The sequence below is a fragment of the Sus scrofa genome, chromosome 6 (assembly GCF_000003025.6).
Source record: "Sus scrofa isolate TJ Tabasco breed Duroc chromosome 6, Sscrofa11.1, whole genome shotgun sequence".
NCBI lineage: Eukaryota > Metazoa > Chordata > Mammalia > Artiodactyla > Suidae > Sus > Sus scrofa.
The window spans coordinates 57,652,464-57,674,025 of NC_010448.4; the positions used below are offsets into that span (position 1 = coordinate 57,652,464).

The 21,562-nt window shown below is 46.2% G+C and overlaps 1 long non-coding RNA gene across 5 annotated transcripts in view; it reads left to right on the forward strand.

Moving 5' to 3' along the window:
- LOC106507707 overlaps positions 1 to 21,562 on the forward strand; it is a 47,991-nt gene that overhangs the window by 25,192 nt on the left and 1,237 nt on the right. The window contains exons 3-6 of one of the 5 annotated variants that reach the window (XR_002345356.1): positions 5,582 to 5,721; positions 15,601 to 19,390; positions 19,962 to 20,028; positions 21,140 to 21,315. This is a non-coding gene — a long non-coding RNA (uncharacterized LOC106507707). Of the gene's footprint in view, positions 1 to 5,581; positions 5,722 to 15,600; positions 19,391 to 19,961; positions 21,316 to 21,562 lie in introns of all 5 variants that reach the window. The other 4 variants (XR_002345355.1, XR_002345357.1, XR_002345354.1 and 1 more) reach the window with 4 other exon arrangements.

Consider the following 21,562-nt stretch of genomic DNA (forward strand, 5'->3'; position numbering starts at 1 on the left):
AATCAGTATCTTGAAGAAGACAGCCATACTCTCACCTGAGACAGAGTCAGTTCTCACTTTTTAGAACACATTTAAAGCTAAATGAGTGTGTCACTCACTCGAAATCATAATGACTGGGAATGGAGTGGAAAGTTTAGAAACAGATGTCATTGATAGAAGGTATTTTATTTCATCATGGATTTAAACTATGAAATCAGCCTAAATCTGTGACACCTGGAGATTCTTTAAAACATTTTCATCACGTCTATTCCTCAGAGGTTGCCTTTGCACTTTGTGGATTATGTGTGTGTATAATTCTTTTTGTTTTTTGCTTTTTAGGGCTGCACCTGCAGCATCTGAAGTTCCCAGGCTAGGGGTCGAATCGGAGCTGCAGCTGCCAGCCTTTGTCACAGCCACAGCCCCACCAGATCCAAGTCACATCTGCGACCTACACCACAGCTTGTAGCCATGCTGGATCCTTGACCCACTGAGTGAGGCCCGGGATCAGACTCGCATCCTCATGGATGCTAGTTGGGCTCCTTACTGCTGAACCACAACGGGAACTCCATGGATTGTATCTTTTAACACAGAAGTTCTTACATTTCATGCAGGTAACATTCCAGCTTCATTCATTTCCATGTAGAGATCCAGTTTTCCAGCACCGTTTGTGGAAGAGACTGCCCATTTCCTGTTGTGTAGTCTTGGCACTCTTGTTGAAATTTATTTGGCATACATGTCAGGTTTTATTTTTGAGCATTCTGTTTTGTTCCATTGGTTTATTTATCTGTGCTCCACACCTACTTATTATTCTTGCTTTATGTTTCGATATCAAAAAAACCAAGGCCTCTCAAGTTTATTCTTTTTCAAGAGTGTTTTGGCTATTTGCAGTTTCTTGAGATTCCATGTTATTTTGAGCATGTTTTTTCCCATTGGTGCAAAAATTGACACTGGGCATTTGATAGGGATCCCATTGAATCTATGGAGCACTGGTCAGCAGGACACGTTAGGAACACTGAGTCTTCGAATCTAAGCACATCATGTCTACTTATTCGTATCTTTTATAAATATTTAGTAGTTTTCAGTATACAAGTCTTTCACTTTCACGGCTAGTGTATTCCTAAGTATTTCAACCTCTTTCATGACATAGTAAAAAGAATTACTGTCGTAATTTTCTTTCCAGAAACTGATTTTTGTGTCCTGATTTTATATTCCGTGCCTTTTCTAAAATTGTTTTTAGTCTTAGCCATTTTCTTTTGGAATCCTTATACTTCTGACTACTTCAGTTCCAATTTGCACAACTTCTCTTTCTTCTTTTGTTAGACTTGTTCTGGCTGGGTCTTTCACTACTTTGTTTATGCCACGGTGCAGGGAGTGTGCATCCTTGTCTCCTTCCTGACTGCAGAGAAAAACATTTTGGTCTTTCACCACTGAGCATGATGGTAGCTGTGTTCTTGATACGTGACCGTTACTTTGTTTAGATAGCTGACTGTCCCTCCTTTATTGAGTATTTTTATCTTTTTTTAAAATGATTTTTATTTTTTCCATCATACCTGATTTACAGTGTTCTGTCAATTTTCTCCTGTATAGCAAGGTGACCCAGTCACACACACACATTCTTCTTCTCACATTATCAGGCTCCACCATAAGTGACTAGATATAGTCGCCAGTGCTATACAGCAGGATCTCACTGCTTATCTTTTCCAAAGGCAATAGTTTGCATCTATTAATCCCAAATTCCCAGTTCATCCTGCTCCCTCCCCCTTGGCAACCACAAGTCTGTTCTCCATGGCCATGATTTTCTTGTCTGTGGAAAGGTTCCTTTGTGCCGTGTATTAGATTCCAGATATAAGGGATGTCATATGGTATTTGTCTTTCTCTTTCTTAGTATGAGAGTCTCTGGTTCCATCCATGTTGCTGCAAATGGCATTATGTCATCCCTTTTTTATGGCTGAGTAGTATTCCATTGTGTATATATACCACATCTTTTTAATCTATTCATCTGTCAATGGACATTTGGGTTGTTTCCATGTCTTAGCTATTGTGAATAGTGCTGCAGTGAACATGTGGCTGTATATGTCTTTATCAAGGAGAGTTTTATCCGGATATATGCCCAAGAGTGGGATTGCTGGGTCATGTGGTAGTTCTGTATTTAGTTTTCTAAGGTACCTCCACACTGTTTTCCATAGTGGTTGTACCAGCTTACATTCGCACCAAGAGTTGTAGAAGGGTTTGCTTTTCTCCACAGCCTCTCCAGCATTTGTTATTCATGGACTTATTAATGATGGCCATTCTGACTAGTGGGAGGTGGTACCTCATAGTAGTTGTGATTTGCATTTCTCCAATAATCGATGATGCTGAGCATTTTTTCATGTGCTTGTTGGCCATCTGTATAGCCTCTTTGGATAACTGTCTATTCAGGTCTTTTGCCCATTTTTCAATTGGGTTGTTGGCTTTTTTGCTGGTGAGTTGTACAAGGTGTTTGCATATTTTAGAGATTAAGCCCTTGGCATTTGCATCGTTTGGAACTAATTTCTCCTATTCTGTGAGTTGTCTTTTTTTTTTTAATGGTTAGTATTGTCATCTTGAAAGGTTCAATTTTGTCTAATGCTTTTTCTTGCCTCAATTGAGATAACCATGTATTATTTTTCTTTTATTCTGCTAGTGTAGCAAATTATATTCAATGAATTAAAATTTTTAAAAAAATTTTTTTGGCTTACAAAGGAATTCCTTTTTTTCTTTTGGCCACACCCAAAACATGCAGAAGTTTCCGGCCCAGGGATTGAACCAGCACTACAGCAGTGGCCCAAGCCACTGTAGTGACAATGCCAGTTTCTTAACCCACTGTGTCATGAGAGACCTCCCATTCACTGATTTTTTTTTAAAATGTTGAATCATTCCTGCCTTACAGGAACAAATTCCACTTGGCAATGATGTAAAATCATTTTACTTTGCTCCTTAATTTGGTTTGGTGGTATTTTGTTAAGGATTTTTGCATCAGTATGCATCAGGGATACTGATATTTGGTGTTTCTTCTGTGACTCCTTCTGGGTTTGCTGTCAGAATCAGGCTGGTTTCATAACCTGAGTATGCACTTGTTCCTTCTTTGACTCTCTGGAAGAGTTTTAGCAGGATTATTGTTAATTATTCTGTAAATGTTTAGAAGAATTCTGCAGTGATGCCTTCTTGGCCTGACTTTTTCTTCTATGGAATTTTTGGGTTACTGCTTGAATCTCTTTAGCTATGATTCTTTTCACATTTTGAAATTTCTTTATGGTTAGGTCTTTGTAGGTTGTATTTTCTAGGTTATGTAATTCGTTAGCATAAAATTATTCATAGTGCTCCCTTGTAATAGATACTGGCTGGGTTCATTTCCACTGAGCCACAATGGGTCCTCCATTTTTGCATTTTTAAAATCATCGCTGATTTACAATATTGTGCCAATTTCTGCTGTACAGAGTATGTTACTCTTTTCAAAAAACCACAGTTCTTTGTTGTTATATTATTTTTCTCCTTTTATTTGTCTTTGATTTCATCTACCTTATTTAACTTTTCTTCTGCAAAATCGGGGTTTCGATTTTTTTTCCATTATAGCTGGTTTACAGTGGCAAGATTAAGCCCTTGTCATCGTTTGAAACTAATTTCTCCTGTACTGTAAGTGGTTTTTTTTTTTTTAATGGTTGGTATTTTTATCTTGAAAGATTTAATTTTGTCTACTGCTTTTTCTTGCCTCAATTGAGATAAGGCACCTGTACAGCGAGGTGACCCAGTCACACATACATATGCACATTCTTTTTCTCACATTATCATGCTCCATCATAAGTGACGAGATAGATGTTCTTTTTCTACTTCCTTGAGGTGTGAAATTAGATTTCTGATGTGAAATTTTTTTTTTTATTGTATGCACTTAGGAGGGAAGACTTTCCTCTTCGTGTTGCTCTTCCTATAAATTTTGGTATGTTCTATTTTCATCTGGATTTTTTTTTTTTTTTTATGGTCATCCCTGTCGCATATGGAAGTGCTCCGGCCAGGGGTCGAATTGCAGATTTAGCTGTGGCCTGTGACACAGCCATGGCAGCACTGGATCCTTAGCCCACTGCTCCAGGCCAGGGATCAAACCTGCACTGTCGGAGAGACAGAATCAGGTCGTTAAGCTGCTGAGCCATGTCGTGAACTGTGATTTCTTCTTTATCCCCTTGATTGTCGAAGAATGAATTAAATTCCATATTTAATGGATAATCGTTTTCCCTTGTTTCAAGGTTCATTTTACTGTGGTTAGAGAAGATATTTTTCTTTCAGTCCTCTTAAATTTGTTACTGTTTGGCTTGTGGCCGAACACCTGGTCTGTGATGGAAGATGCTTCGCATGGACTTGAGAAGGATGCTTTCTGCTCTTGTTGGGTGGAGTGTGCGGCACATGTCTGGTAGGTTCGGTCGTGGTTTCCAGATCCTCGCTTTCCTTATTGCTGTTTTTGTCTCCATCCATAAGGACAGCCGGAGCGCTGATGTCTCGTGCTATTACGGTGCTGCTATTTCTCTCATTTCTGGCGATGTTCGATTCATGTATTTGGCAGCTCTAATGTTAGGTGTGTGTGTGTGTGCGTTTATAATTTTTACAGCTTCCTGGTAAATTGGTCCTTTTATCATTACATACTGCCCTCTGTCTCTTGGGCCAGTTTTCATCTGGCGCCTGTTTTGTCTAGTGCTCTGTAGCCGTCCCTGCCCTTTAGCGTGCAGTATCTTTCCCTCTTCCTTCCTTCTAGCCTAGGAGACGTCCTTGGGTTAGTGATTTTAATCCTTCCAGCTCCTTGACACACTCTGTCTCTCACTCTAATTTTTTCCTCCCTTCGACCTCTTGTCCTGGTCCCTGCGCAGACACGCTGTGTGGTGAAGGGTAAGAGCTCTGAACAGCGACCCCCTCGCCCCTTTCTCCACTGTCATTTCAGGGGAAATGCATCAGGTGTTTCCTGCTGATCATGGTGTTTACGGAAATAGTCTTGCTTAGGAACATTTTTTCCCCCAGTTTCCTTTTTGTCCAGATTTTTAATTATCCAAGAATTTTTTGAAACATCTACTACTGTACTGCATTTTTAAATCTCAACTTGTTAAACGTATGTATAACACTAATAACTTTATTAACCCTGAGATTTATTAGTAAACTAATGAATGTAAAACATTTAGACGAATGCTTATTAGCACATAGGAAGCATTCAGACACTTCCTGCACTGTTGTTGCTGTGATCATCACAGCCAGAGGTTCTGACGGCTCTGTAAAGCCATGTTGAGCTTTGTCGTCTCTGAAGACACCACTGATAGTGTAGCTCATCTAGATACTGAGTATCACTCACTTAGTCCCCAGAACATAATTTCTAACGCTTCTGTATAAATAACTTGATTTTCAGTTTTATGTTTGTCCAGAAACATGAAAATTACACCCCGATTTGGAGGATAACATGTTTTATGAAAAGGCATAAGAAATTAAAACTAAAAGGGATCTATGTGGATGATTTTACATGGATCTGTCGCAACACACACTTCAACTTACCTCTCTCCTCATTTTGTGTGTGAGAAAGAACTCTCCTTTGCGAAATACACATTCACTTCAGGCAGTTGACCTTGGAGGATGTGACCTTGGGGGACGTGGCCATCGAGTTCTCTCCAGAGGAGTGGGCCTGCCTGGACCCTGCCCAGAGGGCCTTGTACAGGGACGTGATGCTGGAGACCTGCAGGAACCTGCTCTCCCTGGGTGAGCATCGCTTCCCTCCGGGAGTCGGGATCTGCCCTTGGGTATCTTTGCGTTTTCCCTCTTGTGCCTCTTGGGAGCCTCTCTGCCTTGCTTGACTGAGCTCAAAGCCCTGTGGACTCAGGAGCTTAAACTCTTGGGGTGATCTGCCCACTCATGATACACCAGTTGTTGTTCTAGAGCTCAAGCATTTATAAAGCCCAATGGCAATCCTTTAAAATGTCCAGCTTCCTGTTTTCCAACCTTGTGGTTTGGTGTAGTTCTGAGGGAGGGAGATAGCCACATCGTACCACTCCCTCGGCTTCCAGGAGACAGACAGTGGAAGCAGTTTGCAGGACTGACGTGTTCCTCAGCTGAACAGAGTGCTGTGCCTCTACAAAAGCCACAGCGCTTCATTTTCCTTTCTTCTAAGCAAGACTTTCTGTTTCTTTTTTTTTTTTTTTTTTTTTATTTTCCCACTGTACAGCAAGGGGGTCAGGTCATCCTTAGATGTATACATTGCAGTTACAGTTTTTTCCCCCACCCTTTCTTCTGTTGCGACATGAGTATCTAGACATAGTTCTCAATGCTATTCAGCAGGATCTCCTTGTATATCTATTCTAGGTTGTGTCTGATAAGCCCAAGCTCCCGATCCCTCCCACTCCCTCCCCCTCCCATCAGGCAACCACAAGTCTCTTCTCCAAGTCCATGATTTTCTCTTCTGAGGAGATGTTCATTTGTGCTGGATATTAGATTCCAGTTATAAGTGATATCATATGGTATCTGTCTTTGTCTTTCTGGCTCATTTCACTCAGTATGAGATTCTCTAGTTCCATCCATGTTGCTGCAAATGGCATGATGTCATCCTTTTTTATGGCTGAGTAGTATTCCATTATGTATATATACCACATCTTCCGAATCCAATCATCTGTCAATGGACATTTGGATTGTTTCCATGTCCTGGCTATTGTGAATAGGGCTGCAATGAACATGCGGGTGCATGTGTCTCTTTTAAGTAGAGCTTTGCGCGGATAGATGCCCAAGAGTGGGATTGCAGGGTCATATGGAAGTTCTATGTATAGATTTCTAAGGTATCTCCAAACTGTTCTCCATAGTGGCTGTACCAGTTTACATTCCCACCAGCAGTGCAGGAGGGTTCCCTTTTCTCCACAGCCCCTCCAGCACTTGTTATTTGTGGATTTATTAATGATGGCCATTCTGACTGGTGTGAGGTGGTATCTCATGGTAGTTTTGATTTGCATTTCTCTTATAATCAGCGATGTTGAGCATTTTTTCATGTATTTGCTGGCCATCTGTATATCTTCCTTGGAGAAATGTCTATTCAGGTCTTTTGCCCATTTTTCCATTGATTGATTGGTTTTTTTGCTGTTGAGTTGTATAAGTTGCTTGTATATTCTAGAGATTAAGCCCTTGTCAGTTGCATCATTTGAAACTATTTTCTCCCATTCTGTAAGTTGTCTTTTTGTTTTCTTTTTGGTTTCCTTTGCTGTGCAAAAGCTTTTCAGTTTGATGAGGTCCCATGGGTTTATTTTTGCTCTAATTTCTATTGCTTTGGGAGACTGACCTGAGAAAATATTCATGATGTTGATGTCAGAGAGTGTTTTGCCTATGTTTTCTTCTAGGAGTTTGATGGTGTCCTGTCGTATATTTAAGTCTTTCAGCCATTTGGAGTTTATTTTTGTGCATGGTGTGAGGGTGTGTTCTAGTTTCATTGCTTTGCATGCAGCTGTCCAGGTTTCCCAGCAATGCTTGCTGAATAGACTTTCCTTTTCCCATTTGATGTTCCTGCCTCCCTTGTCAAAGATTAATTGACCATAGGTGTCAGGGTTTATTTCCGGATTCTCTATTCTGTTCCATTGGTCTGTCTGTCTGTTTTGATACCAGTACCACACTGTTTTGATGACTGTGGCTTTGTAGTATTTCTTGAAGTCTGGGAGAGTTATGCCTCCTGCTTGGTTTTTGCTTCTCAGGATTGCTTTGGCGATTCTGGGTCTTTTGTGGTTCCATATAAATGTTTGGATTGTTTGTTCTAGTTCTGTGAAAAATGTCCTGGGTAATTTGATAGGGATTGCATTGAATCTGTAGATTGCTTTGGGTAGTATGGCCATTTTTACAATATTGATTTTCCCAACCCAGGAACATGGAATATCTTTCCATTTCTTTACATCTTCTTTGGTTTCTTTGATTAAAGTTTTATAGTTCTCGGCATATAGGTCCTTTACGTCCTTGGTCAGGTGTATTCCGAGGTATTTGATTTTGTGAGGTGCAATTTTAAAAGCTATTGTATTTTTGTATTCCTTTTCTAATGTTTCATTGCTGGTATACAGAAATGCAACTGACTTCTGAATGTTAATCTTATATCCTGCCACTTTACTGAATTTATTAATCAGTTCAAGGAGTTTTGGGGTTGAGTCCTTAGGGTTTTCTAGGTATAGTATCATATCATCTGCATACAGTGACAGTTTGATCTCTTCTCTTCCTATACGGATGCCTTTTATTTCTTTTGTTTGTCTAATTGCTGTGGCTAAGACTTCCAAAACTATGTTGAAGAGCAGTGGTGAGAGTGGGCATCCCTGTCTTGTTCCAGATTTGAGTGAGAAGGCTTTCAGTTTTTCCCCATTGAGGATTATATTTGCTGTGGGTTTATCATAAATGGCTTTGATTATATTCAGGAATGTTCCCTCTATACCCACTTTGGCGAGGGTCTTGATCATGAATGGATGTTGAACTTTGTCAAATGCTTTTTCTGCGTCTATTGAGATGATCATATGATTTTTGACCTTTTTCTTGTTAATGTGGTGTATGATGCTGATTGATTTGCGTATGTTGAACCATCCTTGTGAACCTGGGATGAACCCAACCTGGTCATGGCGTATAATTTTTTTGATATGTTGTTGGCTTCGGTTGGCTAAGATTTTGTTGAGAATTTTTGCATCTATATTCATCAATGATATTGGGCGATAGTTTTCTTTTTTGGTGGTACCTCTGTCTGGTTTTGGAATGAGGGTGATGGTGGCCTCATAGAATGTCTTTGGGAGTATTCCTTCTTCAACCTTTTGAAAGAGTTTAAGGAGGATGGGCACCAATTCCTCTTTATATGTTTGATAAAATTCACCTGTGAAGCCATCTGGTCCTGGACTTTTATTTGTAGGGAGTGATTTTATGACCTCTTCAATTTCATTTCTAGGGATCGGTCTGTTCAGTTGGTCTGTTTCTGCTTGATTCAGTTTTGGCAGGCTGTAAGATTCTAGGAAATTGTCCATTTCTTCCAGATTGTCAAACTTGTTGCCATACAGTTGTTCATAGTATTCTCTTATGGTTTTTTGTATTTCTGCTGTATCCGTTGTGATTTTTCCTTTTTCATTTCTAATTTTGGTTATTTGGGTTCTTTCTCTCCTCTTTTTAGTGAGTCTGGCCAGGGGTTTGTCAATTTTGTTTACCTTTTCAAAGAACCAGCTCTTGGTTTTATTAATTTTCTCTATTGTTTTTTGAGTCTCTATTTTATTGATTTCTTCTTTGATCTTTATAATTTCCTTCCTTCTGCTGACTTTAGGACTTTTTTGTTCTTCTTTTTCTAATTCGTTTAGGTGGAGTGTTAAGTTGTCAATTTGGGATCTTTCTTCTTTTTTGAGAAAGGCCTGGATTGCTATAAATTTCCCTCTGAGCACTGCTTTCGCAGCATCCCATAGATTTTGAGAGGTTGTGTCTTCATTATCATTTGTTTCAAGGTAGTTTTTAATTTCCTTCTTGATTTCCTCATTGACCCATTGGTTTTTTAGTAGCATGTTGTTGAGTCTCCATGTAGTAGGTTTTTTCTCTTTCCTTTTCCCATGGTTGATTTCTAATTTCATGGCATTGTGGTCAGAGAAGATACTTGAGATAATTTCTATGCTCCTAAATTTATTGAGATTCGCTTTGTGTCCCAATATGTGGTCGATTCTTGAGAATGTTCCATGAGCATTTGAGAAGAATGTGTATTCTGCTTTTTTTGGATGTAGTGTCCTGAAGATATCAATTAAGTCTAACGTTTCTATTGTTTCCTTTAGGATCTCTGTTGCTTTATTGGTTTTCTGTCTAGAGGATCTGTCCATTGATGTGAGGGGGGTATTTAGGTCTCCTACTATGATTGTATTCTCATCAATATCTCCCTTTATGTCTGTTAAGATTTGTTGTGTGTATCTGGGTGCTCCTGTATTTGGGGCATATATGTTGACAATAGTAACATCCTCTCCTTGGATGGATCCCTTAATCATTAAATAGTGTCCTTCTTTGTCTTTCTTTATGCCTTTTGTTTTAAAGTCTATTTTGTCTGATATGAGCGTTGCGACTCCTGCTTTTCTGTCATGTCTATTGGCATGAAATATTTTTCCCCACCCTTTCACTTTCAATCTATATGTATCTTTTGTCCTAAGGTGAGTTTCTTGTAGGCAGCATATTGAAGGTTTTTGCCTTTTTATCCACTCAGCCACTCTGTGTCTTTTGATTGGGGCATTCAGTCCATTGACATTTAAGGTGATAATTGATAGATGATTATTTATTGCCATTTGAACCTCGTGTTCCAGTTGATTCTATGGTTCTCCATTTTTTTTTTTTTTTTTTTTTGGTTGGATGGTCTCCTGTTATTATCTGCTTGAGTGGTTTTTTTTTTCATTTTTTGCAAATGCAGTATTTGGTTTTGGCTTGTGATTGCCCTGTTTTTTAAGTATGCTAACCCCTTCCCATAATTGTGTGTTTTAGCCTGATGGTCCTGTAAGTTCGAACACTTCATTACTATATTAAAATTAGGAAGAGAGACATACATATAAACAAAAAGGGTTATTTACCTCCTGACATCCCTTGCCCACATTTTATGGTTTTGATGACTCTTTTTTATTTTTTTCTTTTTAATTTTATTTTGTTTGAAGCATGTTCATGATTAAATCTGTATGCTGGCTTATTTGAGTGACTTCTCTCTGATTGCAGTTTCCTCAGTCCTAGTTCTTCCTCTTCTTCTTCTTCTTCTTTTTTTTTTTCTTTTCTTTTTTCTTCCCTTTCCTTCCTTTCTTTTTGGTTTAGAGAAGCCCTTTCAATATTTCCTTTAACCTGGGTTTTGTGTTGCTGTATTCTTTAAGTTTTTGTTTGTTGGGTAAAATTTTTATTTCCCCTTCTATTTTAAATGATATTCTTGCTGGATAGAGTATTCTAGGTTGCATATTTTTTCCTTTGAGCACTTTAAATATCTCTTGCCATTCCTTCCTGGCCTGTAGTGTTTCTGTAGAGAAATCAGCTGATATTCTTATGGGGGTTCCCTTGTAGGTAACATTCTGTTTTTCTCTTGCTGCCTTTAGGATCCTCTCTTTATCACTAACTTTTGCCATTTTTATTATGATGTGTCTTGGTGTGGGTCTGTTTGGGTTCAGTTTGTTTGGGGCCCTCTGTGCTTCTTGTATCTTGAATCCAGTATCCTTTAGATTTGGGAAGTTTCCAGCAATAATTTCTTCAAATATATTTTCCATTCCCTTATCTTTTTCTACTCCTTCTGGAATTCCTATTATGCGTAGATTGGCCCACTTTATATTATCCCATAGGTCTCTTATATTGCTTTACAGTTTTTTGATTCGGTTTTCTGTCTGTTGACCGGATTGAGTGATTTCCATTTTTCTATCTTCCATATCACTGATTTGTTCTTCTGCATTATTCATTCTGGTTTTTACTGCCCCTAGTTCAGTTTGCATCTCTGCAAATGAATGTTCTAGTTTTTCTTGGCTCTTCCTTATATTTTCTAGTTCCTTTCTGAGGGTATCTGCATTACTGTTCATATCTTCTCTTAGTTCCTTCAGTATTTTCACTATTTCTCTTTTGAACTCCAGGTCTGTCAGACTGCCGAGATCTGTTTCATTGTTGACTGTTTTAGGTGAGTTCTCCTGTTGGTTTGACTGGGGGTGGTTTCTCAGTGTCTTCATCTTGCTTGTTGTTTTCTTTCTCCTGAGGGAGTTGTACTCTCCATTATCGGGCAGTGTTTGCCTTGTCACTGCCATGGAATATTTCCTGAGGGCTGGCGTTGTTGGTCAATCTTTTTTGAGGCAGTGTGGCTTTTCTGGAGTGTTGATGGGGCTAGCAGTGTTTCTTTGAAGCAAAGGAGGACTTCCTGAGGGCAGACAGAACTGAGAGGTCCACACCGCGATGGTAGCAGATTTCACTTGGCCATGCAGAGCTTGCTCTTGTGTTTTTAGGCTGTGGGGTTCTTGCAGGGGGTTGGCGGTGTTGGGCAGCTGCTTTTTAGGGGTGCATCACCCCCTGGGGGCTGGAGCAGCTATCTGGGTCACTGAGAACCTGAGAGGCTCTTCCCTAGGGCAGCCCAACTCAGAAGGACAGCCTGAGAATGTAGGCGGATCTTCACAGTCTGGCTGAGCTTGTTGCAGCTTTTCTGGGCTGCAGGGGGTCCTGCCTGGAGCTGGCAGTCCTATGCAGCTGGTTCACTAGAGCATCCCCTGGGGGCTTGGGCGGGTAGCAGGGCCGTTGGAAACCCAAGAGGCTCCTCCCCGGGGCAACCCGACTCAGAAAAACCGTCCGAGAATTAGGCCGATCTATTCACAGCCTGGCTAAGCTTGTTCTAGCTTTTCTAGGCTGCAGGCCTTTTCTCGGGGGCTGGTGCTGTTTGGTGCTGCTCTGCAGAAGTGTAGCCCCTCCAAAGGGCAAGCAGGCCTGTGCAGGGACAGCCCCTGCGGTGGTAGGCTTCAGGCAATTGTTGAGGCCAGCCCTCCTGGATGGCAGGCAGCCCCAGGTCCGTGAGAGCGTAGGGCGTGGCGGGGGTGGGGGGAGGGGATGCACTGGGAAGCAGAGTTTTCAGCTAGCTAGCGGGCCTGTAAGCTTGCTGTGGCGTGGGGGGTATTCTATGGGGACCCACCCCTTCTTCTCTCCCCTCCCCAGCACGGGCGCAGACCAGGCTCTTCTCCCAGGTTCCCTCTGATGTGGCTTTCCCCTTCCCCACTCCTGGAGTATTGCTCCCTTCCTCTGCGACAGCTTTGTTTTCTAGTCTCCCAGGCAGTCTCTGCCCGTCTACTGGTTTCTAGACCTCCCAAGCAGTTTCCGCTCTGCCCCGCCCCCTAGCCCGGGGACTAATCTCTGGAGCCGAGGTCTCAGTGCCCAGCCCCCACCCAGGCGGCGCCCCCCGGCCCTTTCTCGGGGACTAACCTTCTGCGGCGAGGTCTCGGTGCCCAGCCCCCCCCACCCCCAGGCGTCCCCCGGCCCTTTCTCAGGGATTAACCTTCGGAGGCGAGGTCTCGGTGTTCAGCCCCCACCCAGGCGTCCCCCGGCCCCCCTCTCGCGGACTAACCTTCTGCGGCGAGGTCTCGGTGCCCAGCCCCCACCCAGGCGTCTCAATTTTTGGTGACTCTGCCCGTAGTTCAGATGGTCCGTTGGGTTCTTGATCGGCTTTTCCGTACTCCAACTTACTGCTACACTCTTCTCTGCATCTGGAGATTCCTCCGGTTCGTTTGATCTTTCCCCCTGTAGGTGACTTTCCAGGGTGCGGGATCCCTTTCTCCTCCGCAGTTCCCTTTCGGGAGCCCCCGTCTCGCTCGGATTCGCCTTCTCTCACTCTCCTCTTTTCTCCTGTTCTGCCCAATAATGTCACGAATTTCTTACCGTTATTGGAGTTTAGGTTCCTCTGCCAGCGATTGGTTGCTGTTCTGTGCGAGTCATTTATTCTGCAGATGTGCTTTTTTTGTTGTGTTTGTGGGAGAGGGCGAGCGTGTCTTCCTACTCCTCCACCATCTTGTCCTCTCTCTGAAAAAAGTGTTTCTTTTTTTTTTTTTTTTTTTTTTTGTTTAGGGCCACACCTGTGGCATATGGAGGTTCCCAGGCTAGGGGTCCAATCAGATCTGCAGCTGCCGGCCTAGACCACAGCCACAGCCACACGGGATCTGAGCTGCATCTGCGACCTACACCACAGCTCACGGCAATGCCGGATCCTTAACCCACGGAGCGAGGCCAGGGATGGAACCCGCAACCTCATGGTTCCTAGTCGGATTCGTTTCCACTGGGCCACAACGGGAACTCCAGGACTTTGTATTTCTGATTTGAATATAATCTTTTTTTTTGGCAAGAGGAGGCGACCTGGTTTGTTGCGAAGTGAAAACAGCAAAAAACCAAACAGGCAGGAATGTTATCAACAGTGTGAACGCAGATCTCAGCAGGGCAGAGCGGAGGCATCCCCGTTAGGCGTCTGTTAATAGTGTCTGGGACGAGTGCAGTGTCTTTCTTCTGCCTTCGGCTGTCCGGCTGTGCCCGTCTCGTCCCTCGTGCTGAAAAGACTGTTCCTTCCTCCTGGAATTGCCTTCGCCTCCTGGTCAAGCCAATTGACCGTGCATGGTCGGGTGTTCCTTCTTTTTTAAATGTTGGGTGGAATTCAGCCATCTGGGTATTTTTCGGAAGTTTTATGTGATAACTGATTTCATCCTTCTACGTGTTACGGGTTTATTCAGACTTTCTGTTCCTTCTTGAGTTCACTCCCCCGCCGAGTGGGACGGTTCTGTGTGGAAACAAGTTTCTTTCTTGCAGCGTCTCAGAGGAAGTCTGCCTTGTGCCCGGCGTGTCACTCTGCCCCTCAACACGTAAACGATTTTCTCGGACCCTCCAGCGATAGGGAAGCTCAGCAGAGACAAAGGTGAAGTCGTCCTCGTGACCTGCACTTGGTCGCCCGGCTCCCGGCAGCCTCGTTGCTCGACTACGAGGAAGGCGAGGTGGGCTCTTTCAGACGGCTCATCCCCCGCTGTCTCCTCGTCTGTGTCTGAGCTCACTGGGCGCTCAGTTCTCAGTCATACTGATCAAGGCAGATGCTGCCATTGTCCTGCCATCCCTGGATCCGTCCAAGTGCCAGCCCCATTTGCTCTACGTAGAAGACCCAGTCCAAAGATGGGAAACCACTGGCTGCTCTTTCTTTCCATCTGGCTCCAGAACCTGCGTAGTGCTGCCTCAAGCCCTGGCTGCCTGCTCACCTCCCCTCGCTATTTCTTCAGTTCCTGCTTGGCCCCCCTTTTGAGGGGGTGGCGCGTGTAACAGGGAGCGGTGTGGAAATTCTGTACTTGCTACTTAGAAAACTGTAAAGGCAGGAGTTCCTGTTGTGGTGCAGTGGTTAATGAACCTGACTAACGTCCATGAGGACGTGGGTTCGATCCCTGGCCTCGCTCCGTGGGTTAAGGATCCGGCATTGCCGTGAGCTGTGGTGTAGGTTGCAGATGCGGCTCGGATCCAGTGTTGATGTGACTATGGTGTCGGCCGGTGGCTACAGCTCTGATTCGACCCCTAGCCTGGGAACCTCCTTGTGCCACGGGAGTGGCCCAAGAAATGGCAAAAAGACAAAAAAAAAAAAAAAAAAAAAAAAGGAAAGAAAACTGCAAAGGCAGTGGATTGAGAGTCTGCTGTAGGACCCCCAGTGCTCCAGATGGAGAACATAGAATCGTTCAGCTCTGAGCTTGGAGGAGTGCCCGGTCCCACGTCAAGATCCCGGACTGTGACCATGAAGTTTACCTGTATAGATTGTGTGGGTGTGGGCTTTATACCATGGGGTTTGTATTTAACATGTTAGTACTTTCATGTTGTCCCAAACATCTCTTAATCTGCCCGATTTTTTTTTCTGTTCATTGATTTCCACTGCGGTTTACAGACCATCTTCTTTACTCTCGATTCCTTCTAGTGTATTTTTAATTTGTTACTGTATCCTGTAGCTCTGGTTCTTCATCTCCTTGCTCAGGCTTCTAGCCTCTATCTCTCTTTCTCTCCCGAGGTCTTTGAGCATTTTTCTGATCTGATCTTTAGCTCTTGGGTGCTTCTCTCCAGTTTACTTAGCTCTTTCAGGAGTTTCCTGACTCATTTGCTCTTTTTATTTCTGTGTATTGCTAGGTGGCTACGTTTCTCATTCTGGGAGAAATGGCCTTTTTCAGGAGATGTCCTGTGCATCCCAGCGGCGCACTGCCTTCTGATCACCGGAGCTGCACATTCCACGTGTGCCGCCTGCCTCCGTGGGTGGCCTGGGTCCTTCTGTTGTAGCAGGACGGCTACCACGCAGTCCGGTGAGCATGGCTGGCCCCCTGGGCTGGTTAGCTTTCATCCCGGGGTGTTCCACAGGTGGAAGAGCCAGTTTCCAGGTGGCTGGTTGCAGGGCTGGGTTTCTGGGTCTAGTATTGGCTTGCTTTTTCTGACACGGCTGGCTGTGGAGTTTGGGGTGGACCCAAAACTGGGGTCAGCCCACTTGTGAGGGAGACCTGATCCCAGGGTGGCTGGCTCAGGGCCCAAAGTGTGTCAGAAGTGGTGTCAGCCTGCTGGTGGGTGGACTGGGTCTTGACACAGTCAAGCCAGGGCTGCCCTGGTCCTGGAGCTGGTGTCTGCATGTTGGTGGGTGAGGTCTGGTTCCAATCCAGTGGTGGAGAGGGCTGGGTACTGGGATCTTTTTCTGCAGAGCCCAGGGGTCTGGATCTCGTTCAGCCCACGGGTGGGCAGGGCTGTGGCCCAGGAGGTCCTGGGGTAGTGGGGGCTGCTGGTGTGTGAAGCTGGGTCGCCGTGTCTCTGGCGACGGTGCCCTGGACATTCCAGGGTTGGCAGACCCCTGTAGGTGGGCAGGGCCAGGGCACCCGGGGTTCCCCAGCAAGTGCTGGCTCATAGATAGGCGGGGCCAGGTTCTGTGGGGCCCTGGGTGCCCTGAAGCAGGTGTTGTTGGCCCAGGGGTGGGAAGGGTTGGGACCTAGGCCCCAGAGTTTGTGTCAGCTCATTGTTGGGCAGGGTCAGGTCCTGATCCCAGTGGGTGGCTGTGGGGCCCTGGAGTCCTGGGTCAGTGCTGGCACACTGGTGGGAGGGGCCAGGACCTGAGTCCTCAGGTGGTGAGGCTGGCTCCCGGGAGATATGGGGCCAGGGATTGAACCCGTGCCACAGCAGCGGGGGAAGCTTCTTACATGGTACTTACCAGCACCAGTGTCCTCGTGGCAGCATGCGCTCTCAAAACAGAGCCACCATCTGTGTCCCCAAAGCGAGCGCCAGTTGTCACCTGCTTCTCAAGAGGCTCTCCACGATCAGCAGGTGGGTCTGACTCACGCGCCTTTCGAGGTCCTGCTTCCTCCCTCAGTCTGGGCGCCTCTGGGACCGTGTGCGCCCCTGACACTGGAGTCTGTTTGCTAGAGCTATCGGGGTCTCCTCAGAGGAAGCCCTGCTGGCCTCCAAAGCCCGAGGCTTTGGGTCTGGGTTCCCAGATCGGGACCCCTGGCTGGAGAGTCCAGAGTGGAGGGGGGACCCCGGCTCCTTAGGGAGAACCTCCACAGCTGTAAGAATCTCCCGCCGTGGGTCCCCCACCCTGGGGGATGGCTCTTCACGACAGGCCTCTCTGCCCTTCCTGTCAGGTTGTCACTTCCTACTCGCACCTTTATTTGCAGAGCATTTTTCTGCTCGTCTTCGTGCTCTTCAGCAGCTGCTGTGTGAAAAGCTCTAAGGTTGGTGCACCCACGGGAGGGGTCTTCCTACAGAGTGAGTACTTCCTTTTTTTTTTTTTTTAATGTAATTTTATTGGCGTGTAGTTATTTACCATGTCGTGTTAATTTCAGGTGTACAGCAAAGTGAATCAGCTGTACATATAAACATAGCCATTCTTTTTGCCCATGCAGGTGATTACAGGACATGGAGCAGATTTATTTCCCGTGCTAGGCAGCAGGTTCTTGTTATCTGTTTTACGCAGCAGTGTGTGTCTGTCATTCCCCCCCCCCATCCTTCTCGCTCCCCCCAGGAGTTACGTCACATGGAACTGGTTATTCCTGAGCAGGACCAGCCGAAAGCTCAGACAGGACGGGTGTGGTGGGAAACCCTCCGGCACCGCGCAGGGTGCAGGGTGGCTGGAGATGCCCTGTATGTGAGGAGAACCACAAACCCGTCCTGCAGCCAATAAAAGCAGATTCCCAAGAGAGGGAAACTGAAAGAGGAGGAGAGGCCTACTCCCGGGTGGCGGACAGACCCGTCCAGTCACACACAGTTCCTTCCTGGGACTTGACTCTCATGGCCTGGCTGGCGCAGCGCCTTGCTCACGGCGTCCCTCTGACCAAGGCAGGTTTGCGGTGGCACCACTTCCTCGGCCCTTTCTCACGCAGGCTTGTTTGTGGGTGCCCAGCCTGTGGGGGCGCCTCCCGGCACATCCCACTTGGCCTTGGCAGCTCCCGTGAGCCTGACGGCCCAGGCTTGATCCTAAGCACACGGGTGAGGACCCCTTTTCCTCTTCATGTGACTGAAACCATCACAGAGAAATACGCCTGGGGATCTGAGTGGCAAGATCACACAACCATGCCTTGCAGCACCTTTAACCTCGCTCATGTTGCGCGTGAGGATTCATGATCCAGGGCTTCAGCGTCTTTGTTGTTTTCAGCCTCTTTAGATGCACGCAGTGGCTCCAGCGCATTCACAGACCAGCGCGTCCTCCAGAACGTCCCTCAGCCGGGGCGGGGGGTACCTGAAGCAGCCTCCTCTTGGTAAGCACTTGGGTATCTGCACGCACCTTCTCTTCCTGACGATCCTGTGGGTCACCCTCTCCCCCAATCCATTCCTGTTTCCTAAGCAGTGACCCCGTCGTGTGCAGGGTCATCTGACTCCCTAAAAACAGCAAGGTACGTCTTTTATGTGTCTTGGAACAGCGTGTGGTCATTTGTTCTTTCCCTACGGAATCTAAGCACTGGAAGGGACAGGCGTGTAACAGAGAGGGTGTGAAAACCAGCTCTGACCTAATAGAATTCACGACATGGGCAGAGCAGACGCTAAACTAAATGCTGTGTGCACTGCTTCTGTAACTTCCACTGCAGAAGAAAAGTCTGGAGTCTAAGAAGTCACTTAAAATTGGGGTCTCTAATACCTTGTAGCTAACGGAAACTTAGAAGTAACTTTAAATCTGAGAATTAACTGGGGAGAGAAGTGGGAGAATAACTGAGTAACGAGGGAAGCCCGTGTGATGATGAAGGAACAGGAGGAGGAACCACCCTGGTTCCGGAGCAAGAGACCCTGGACGCAGCTGGAGATGAGACCCGTGTCACACTCCGAAGGACACTGGAGGCCAGGGTTTGTGGCCTCAACCCCCGAGAGGAAAGGTAGTGAGCCAAAGTACATGACTGTGTGGCGTAGAGGGGAGCTTATTTAAAATACTTACAGGTAAAAATGGGCAGATCTGGTCTGGGGGCAAACTCGCACTGGAAGCAAGACGTCAGAAGCTTTTCCTAATAATTCAAGTCAGAGCTGATGAATTTGAGTCTGGGGGGGAAAAAAAGAATTTTGGGATTTCTAGAAGGTAGGATGTCCTCTGTCAAGTAATGGTCCCAATTAGCCTGTTGGGAAGAGAGAGGCTTCTGCGTGGACTCCTGTGTCCCCAGCATGGGGCAGTGAGTTATGGGGTTGGGGGGGCTGCTGAGGAAGAGGCGGCTTCAAGATCACAGAACAGCTGGATTGATGGAGGAGTGTCACCCCGCCTCCCGAATATCCAGTGGTATACAGTTCACAGAATCAAAAGTAAACCAGACACCCCCTCACCCGTAGTACAAAGCGATGTCAGGAATTTCACTTATTGATAATGCACATGAAATTTATTCAGCGAGCCTCTGTTTTTCCAGTTGGCACCTGTGCTTTGCTGTCTTCAGGTCCAGCTTCTCCGCACGCGGGTTTCAGGGACCGCAGGGTAAGTTAGAAGCCCTGAACCCGCTCGCCACTCCCACTCTGAGTTCACCCCTTTCTTCTCTCGCCGTGGGTCCCAAGAGCCTGCATCCACATCCCACTGAAATTGCTGGGGGGCAGGTTCCGCTCCCAAACTTCCCGCTCTAGGTTCACAGACACCTCGCAGCCCCCACAGTTTCTGAACCTCTTTCTGACTTCCGGCTCCCCTGCCTCAGGAGGTAAATCCCTTCCCTGTGACCCTTGGAAGGCAGGAAGGAAAAGGGACTTGCCTCAGCGCTTCGCCCCAGATGTGGCAGCCTGGTGGTCGTGACTCGTTGAAATTCCGTGAGCTCTGTCACCGTTTCCCACAAGGAACCCCAGGCCCAAGCGCAGAGGGAGAGAAACGGTCCAGTTTCTGACACTTGGGTTACTTGTTCCTACAGACAGCAGACACATCTGTCACAGCCGTGTCAGGGGCATCCTCATCAACTTTCCGCAACCCCGCCAGGGTCGCAGGGCCAAAGCAGCGTCGCAGCACAGCTGCGTTGTCGTTCATTAGATGACAGAGTTTAACATCTGCGTGACTTTCTCCACAGAAAAAGGTGACACTGCAGTACTTCCAGAACAGACCTGAGCCATCCAAGCGGCTGTTACAGATGGGACGTAAGTCTCCCCCAGAAGAGCCTGAAGAAAATCTGCACTAGGCGAGTGGGGGGAGGGAGAAGTTTCAGGCCTTGGGGCTACCTTTCTTCAGCGCGGGTTCGTCCAACCTCGTCAGTCCCCCTACCTCACTCCCATCCTGCTGGTGCAGATCCCAGGGCTGGGGACCAGCATCGGGGACGGGCTCTGAAAGCCAGGGCCAACCCGAAGAGGATGTACCTGCGGTGGTGCCACATCTTTATCTGGAGGCTTGTGCTGGGGTCTAGGGACACTGCTGGGTGGTATCTCCACAGGGGTTTAAAGATGCCCCCACTAACTCTGGGGGGTCTTAGCCAAGGACCTAAAAGACCCTCAGTTAAACAAAGGAGTCTTGTTCCAGCAGGTAGTTGATACTTTATCAGTAAAACTACGGAAGCTTCAGACCAAAATACAATCCTCATTTTAAATTTTCTGTAGACTGAGGACACATGTCTCCAAGAGAAAGGCACACGTTTCTCAACCAACTGTAACATATCTAGGACTTGAGTTACCAAAATGCCAAACTTAGGCAGGATCTAAAAGAAGCGAGGGTGGGGGCTGCACGTACCTCCAGAAGGCAGTGGAGGATGCTTAGGAAATGCTGGATGAAGCTCTTCAAGGCAATGACAGTGAGCCATGAAGCTGGACGCAGATGCCATGATGTGTTCCCTCCCACCAAGGAGAAACTCTGAACAGCCCTAGCACGTGGGCTCGCTGATGGGGCATGAAAGACAGGGCAGGAGTCTGGAAGTGCTCACTCAAGACCGAGGCACAGTAGGCCAGTCGCTTACCTTTCCAAACAGCTGGACATCGTAACTCAGGGACAGACAGTAAGCCTCCAGGCTGTGGCCGAAACCTGTGACATTTCACCCTGGGCCATCCTACCCAGTCCACTCCGTGCACATTCCACACTGTGGGCCCCCTTTACATGAATGAAAGTACAGGCTAAATTTGGGAATGCGGGGTAAATACCTGGCCTCGCTACTTGACAACACGAATGTAAAATGAAAGGCTGTATCCATCTAAACCCAGTCACTAGAACAGGAGAACCCGTCCACAACTCTGTACAAATTACTGACGAGGTCTATTCTAGCAGGTCCCACCTGAGAGACAGCCTTTGGAAAACAGTCCAGGTATGGAAATGCTCGTGGGTAAGAGCAGCTTCAAGGACCAAGAACTTCAAGGCTGGGTGTGCGATAGTCACTCATCAGGAAGTGCCAGAAGCAGAAGGCAGCCCTCACAAGAGCCCTGTACCTTGGAGCTAAGAAAAAGGTAACCGGAGTTCCCGTCGTGGCGCAGTGGTTGGCGAATCCGACTAGGAACCATGAGGTTGCGGGTTCGGTCCCTGCCCTTGCTCAGTAGGTTAACAATCCGGCATTGCCGTGAGCTGTGGTGTAGGTTGCAGACGCGGCTCGGATCCCGCATTGCTGTGGCTCTGGCATAGGCTGGCTGGTGGCTACAGCTCCGATTAGACCCCTAGCCTGGGAACCTCCATATGCCGCAGGAGCGGCCCAAGAAA